Source organism: Benincasa hispida, chromosome 2 (assembly GCF_027475165.1).
Source record: "Benincasa hispida cultivar pf3 chromosome 2, pf3_genome.v1.1, whole genome shotgun sequence".
NCBI lineage: Eukaryota > Viridiplantae > Streptophyta > Magnoliopsida > Cucurbitales > Cucurbitaceae > Benincasa > Benincasa hispida.
Window position 1 is genome coordinate 56,141,857 of NC_143479.1, and position 6,000 is coordinate 56,147,856.

Genomic DNA, 6,000 nt, shown 5'->3' on the forward strand with positions numbered 1-6,000 from the left:
TTTTTAATTAAGTTTAATACATATTTTGAATTTGAGAGACTCATAAATTTAATTTACAGTGTTCTGTAATAATTTAGTTTTTGATTTGTTTATTTTAAAAATTAAGGCTATAAAAATTGATTTTACCTCTGAATTTCTTAAACTCGTTATCTATTTTATATTAATATTAGTAAAAAATCAAGTTAAATTTTAAGTACGAGAAAAATAATTTTTAAAATTTTGTTTTTGTTTTTAGAATTCGAACGAAAAAACACAACAAAAAATGGTTACCATATAAAACCTATATTTTTATATTTTCATTTTTAATTCTTGTATTTCCAATGAATCTTAAATTTACTATTTGTTGTTGAACTTTTCAATAACTTTTTGTTATTTATTAGAATTTTCATGATAAAAATTAGAAACATGTTCACGTATTGTATTTTCTTATCTAAAAATTATTACTATTATTTAGTCAATTTCGATATAAAACGAATTAAATTTGAATAACTAAATTTAGGATGAATTGAAATTGAATAAACTCCGAGGAATCGAGATTATATTTTAATATTTTTTAGTTCTTTAATAATAATAATAAATAAAATAAAAAAACAGAGATAATCCAATGAAATAAAAATGGTGGCCACGTGGTGGAGCGTAGGCTTTTTCTCAAGTTCGACCCTTGTCACATTTCCGGCGTTTTTACATATATGTATTATTGAATATTCTAATTAGATGCTTAATTATTCTCATATAAGTTATATACTTGTATTGATCAATTCATTTAACATTTTACTAATTTTAAAAATTGGCAAACACAACTTAATTCTATGGTAATTAATATAATTGTTTTATGAAAAGATATATATTTCTAAAAGTTACAAATTGTGACTATATTAAATTTAAGATCAAATTATAAAATTTGTTTATACGATTTGGGAAAGTCAAAATTTAGGAAATAATTCAGGTGTAAGGGACCATTTATTAAAAAAAGTTATCCAAATATTTGGACTATTTATAAAATTTTATCAAATTATAAAGACTAGATTCTAACTTTTAAACCATAAAAATTAAATATAACTTTTTCTTGACCATAAGGACCAAATTTATAATTTAACCTAAATTCAGTAATATTTTAACCGAGTGGTATATGTATGTATGTTGACTATATTATAGCTAGAAAAGTTGTAATGTGCAAATAATTACAACAACAAATTAACAATATTTCTTCTTATTTCTTAAAAAAAGAAAAAGAAACAATCTTTCATCTTATTATAAGTATTTATAATTTTGCGCACAAATATCAATTTATACTGCATATTTTAGAATTGTACCAATCTAAACTTAATGTAATCATTTTATTAGTTTAAATCCTGAACTTTTAGAGATTGTATCAATTTAAACCTAAAATATAAGTGTATTGATTAAAATCTTGAACTTACATAAGTAAGTAAATTTGAACCTTTAACTTTCATAAGTATATCTAAATAAAACATAATGAATGGTTTCAATTGATATAATTATAAAAGTTTAGGATTTAGATTGTTACCATTCTAAGTTTAGAACATTTAGGCCCCACTTGATAACTTGTTTTTGAGTTTTAGTTTTGTAAAATTAAACCTATAAACACATCTTTCATCTCTAAGCTTTTTGCTTTATTATCTACTTTTTGCACATGTTTTCAAAAACCAAATCACAATTTGAAAACTAAAAAAGTGATTTTGTTTTTGTTTTTGAAATTTGGCTAAAAATTCAATTTTTATACTTAAAAAGATGTAAACAATTGTAAAAAAATGTGAGAAAATATGCTTAATTTTTTCACACCGAATAACAAAAAATGAAATGGTTACTGAATTTCAAATTGAGAGTTATAATCTACTTGATTCCGAGAATATGAATATTATTAATATTAAATGTTTATTTAAATAATTAAACGTGGTCTTTTTTTAACGACATAGAGTTATTTGAATTGTTAAAGTGAGTATAGATGATCAATGTTCAAATTTTCCATCCCAATTTGTTATTCTTTTTAGGGAAATTATTTTAAATGATAAAACTGTTGAAAATATTTACAAGATATAGCAAATTTTTCGAATTATCAATGACGCTTATAGACTTCTATCAACGTCTATCATTGATAATTTTAAAATTTTACTATATTTTATAAATATTTTTATTTACTTTTCTACATTTAAAAACAACCATTCTTTTTATCACCCCAATTTGTTGTTGATAATCAAAGGAAAAAAAAATATTCGCCCCCTCCCCCTAAATCTAGCATGGTGTAGTCATTTTTATGAAATTTATAGTAGATAAGACACCGAGGAAAAAAAAATCTAAAAATATAGTACATTTTTTTTAATTTACAAATACGATAAATATTGACTACTCAATTATTGATTTTTTTAAAAAAAATTAAATTTACCCTCTGTTTGTTAGGGCACTTCTACTTTTTTTTCCCCTTTTTCCGGTTGGTACAGGAGCCGGAGTTGGAGGCACGCGTGGGTGGTGATGTTAGTGGTGCAAGTGGAGGAGTCGTCGGTGGTGGAGACACCGAAGGTGGAGTTGTCGGAAGTGAGATTTGAAATTCGACATTAGTTCGAACAAGAAAGTTGCAACGTCGTTGATGAACGCGAGGTGGAGCGACCTTCAGATGGAATAGACGAGAGAAAGGGCTCGAGCCGTCAAGGACAATGATAACGGTGTGATCACAGGCGAAGGGTGGCGACGAATGGCGCGCGGGACAGAGAAGATGGATTTTAGGGTTCAGGTGGAAAAGACTCAGATAGCAGCAATTACAAGATCAGGGAAAAAACAATTCAGGAGGTTTGTTTCTGATATTTCTTAAATTAAAAGCTATCATTGATAGCACATTTCAATAATAACAATTGATATTATATTTTCCAAATTGAAAATTATTGTTGATTGTAGCTATCAGAAATAGCAACTAATAACACATTTTTCAAGTTGAAAGCTATCACTGATAGTAGTTATTAGTGACTGATAGTAGTTATTAGTAACTATCATTGATAGCTGCTATCACAGTGATAACTTTTGATTTGAAAAAATTGGGAAAAAAACATGCAAAATGGTGGGTTGGACGTGGGTTTTTTAGTCTTTTATAATTATTTTTTTTGCTATATATACAATTATTTTACCTTTGTATTACATAGTCTATTATTTTGAGCTTGAATGTCATTTATGCAATTCACCCTCATTTTTACTCTATACTCTCACTTTCTTCGATTTTAATCTTAGAATATGATAAATATTGAAATTGTTCCTTTAAACGTCAATAAACATCGTAATCGTTACTTTCTATTAGGTTTTTATTTGATGAAATTTGGAAAAGAACAAAAACATATCATTATTCGAGTTCAATTGATTATTATAAAATATAGTGTGCTAGTACATGTTATAACTTCAAAACTGTACTTTTTATTCTTTTGGAAAAAGATATATTATTCAATAACTAGACTAAAAGAACCCAATATCTTAATACATAATGAAATGAAATGATGAAAAAAAAAATCCTCAAAAGCATATGGCCCAAAAGGAAGCCTCGATCGTCTTTCTCATGAGAGGATGAGTTATGCATAACCAAAAGCAAATTGACACAATCCTCTATTATGAGACTACTAGTAACTTTGTTTACACAAACGATGATAGAAAGTAAACTACAGATAATCAATTCTCCCCCTAGAACTTTGATTTCATCAATAACAATATTAACCTTAGTAAAGTCCAAGGGGTGATTGTTCGGACAAGTTGATCACATAAAAAATTTTCTTTGGTTAAAATTTATGAGTTTTGAAATATATATCTGCGAATTTTTCTACATTGATTGAGTTTAATTTTATGCTTGACTTGACTTTCACTGAAATTAGTGAATTTTTACCATATTTATTTTTCCTTTATTTTTTATTTTCATACGATTAGTGAGTGTACAAAGATTTGATAGAAGGTGAATATACACTATTAACATGTGTAAAGTAAAAATTGATTTTTTTTTATTTTTTATTATTTTTTTTTTTTATGATCCAAATTATGATCCTTTTCAAGTCAATGTACAATGTATTAAATACATGAGTTATATTCATGTTGGCAATCGATATATATTGCTTTATAAGTGTAATGCCGAGAGTCTCATATCCATTTGGAGGACAAACTCCTCGTATGGAGCAAAATGCCTTATTCCTCTGCATTCATAATAGATACCGTACCTCCTTTGTTGAGTCTTTTCTTATCTCATCTGTAGGAAGCTCTGTAAGCCTTGCACTCCAAACTGATGGTGTGTCGATGTTCTCCCTGACGCTGACACTTTCAAGCACCATTAGCTCACGAGCTCCTTTGAATTTGCATTTATTTCTTCATGGGGCTTGGACCATGTCTCCCGAATAATCTCAGCATATATAGTGCAAGACGGTTCCACATATCGGTGTGGAAGTGCATTGACTTATTAATCAAGCTTTTGATTTATTTGAAGCTAGCTGAAAAACGTATGTGCGCTAGAGTGCGACTCGCTTCGTTATCATCTATAAAATTACTACCATTTTTCAATGTACAACTATAGTCATAGCCAAGGAAAAACATGAGAACGAAGGCATATATTTTGATATTGGCATCTTGAATACAAGTGTCTCACGATGGAGGAAAGACTTATTATAGCCACCCTATGGGGAGATGTATTGATAGAAGGAACTTTAATATTGATGAAACCTTAATTGTGATCTGCACATAAAATACGACTCTCTTTATAGGCATGAATTTTTTTTTATTTTTTTTAATTTTTTATTTAAAAAAAAAGAAAAGAAAACAAGGAAATCACAATGGGAATCCAAAACTAAATTAATATCGATCAGCGATTCAAAATTCAATTGTAATATTTCACGATATAAACTACAAATGTAGTTATAATTTTAGCATGATATAGATAAAATATTACAAAACTAACAACTAGGACTTCGTTTAACATCTTAGATTTTTTATTTTACTTTTTAAAAATTAAGTTTATAAACACTATTTTTTTATATAAATTATTATTGTTGTCGTCAAAATTCAAGCCAAATTTTAAAAATTGAATTTTTATTTTTTGGGTTTTAATAAGTTAATTTTGTTTCTCCCATGGTTAAGAATTCAAGATCCTTGAAGATAGATGAAAAAATATCGTAAGTGTGAGAAAACAAGCTCAATAATCACAATTAAAAAAAATTAAAAAATGGTTATAAACAAATGTCTAAAATACAGTTAAAAAGAAGTATATTCGATTAAATTGATTATTTTGATAAATCAATAAAATAGTTAGTTTTAATTATAATCATTCAATATTTAAATTAATCATCAATTTATGGTGATGAATATCTATTATAAGAAATAAAACTATATTAATTATCATTTATTTAAGTCAATTTATTAGTGTAAGAAAACAAACTCAATGATCACAATTAAAAAGTATATATTGGTTATAAACAAATGTCTAAAACATTCCAAATACAGTAAAAAAAAAAAGTATGGCCTATTAAATTGATTATTTTGATAAATCAATAGAATAGTTAATTTTAATTATAATCATTCAATATTGAAATTAAACGTCAATTTATGGATTGATTATTTTGATAAATCAATAGAATAGTTAATTTTAATTATAATCATTCAATATTTAAATTAATCATCAATTTATGGTGATGAATATCTATTATAAGAAATAAAACTATATTAATTATCATTTATTTAAGTCAATTTATTAGTGTAAGAAAACAAACTCAATGATCACAATTAAAAAATATATATTGGTTATAAACAAATGTCTAAAACATTCCAAATACAGTAAAAAAAAAAGTATGGCCTATTAAATTGATTATTTTGATAAATCAATAGAATAGTTGATTTTAATTATAATCATTCAATATTTAAATTAATCATCAATTTATGGTGATGAATGTCTATTATATGAAATAAAACTATACGAATTAGTAATTATCATTATTTAAGTCAAAGGAAAAAAATCCAGCTATGTAAATA

The 6,000-nt window shown here is 25.8% G+C and overlaps 1 long non-coding RNA gene across 1 annotated transcript; it reads left to right on the forward strand.

Annotated features, from left to right (window-relative positions):
• Positions 1-2,613: 2,613 nt before the first annotated feature.
• On the forward strand, positions 2,614-4,722 carry LOC150038021 (uncharacterized). Its single transcript, XR_016527967.1, has 2 exons — positions 2,614-2,805; positions 4,238-4,722. It is a non-coding gene; the product is annotated as an uncharacterized LOC150038021 (long non-coding RNA).
• Positions 4,723-6,000: the final 1,278 nt, after the last annotated feature.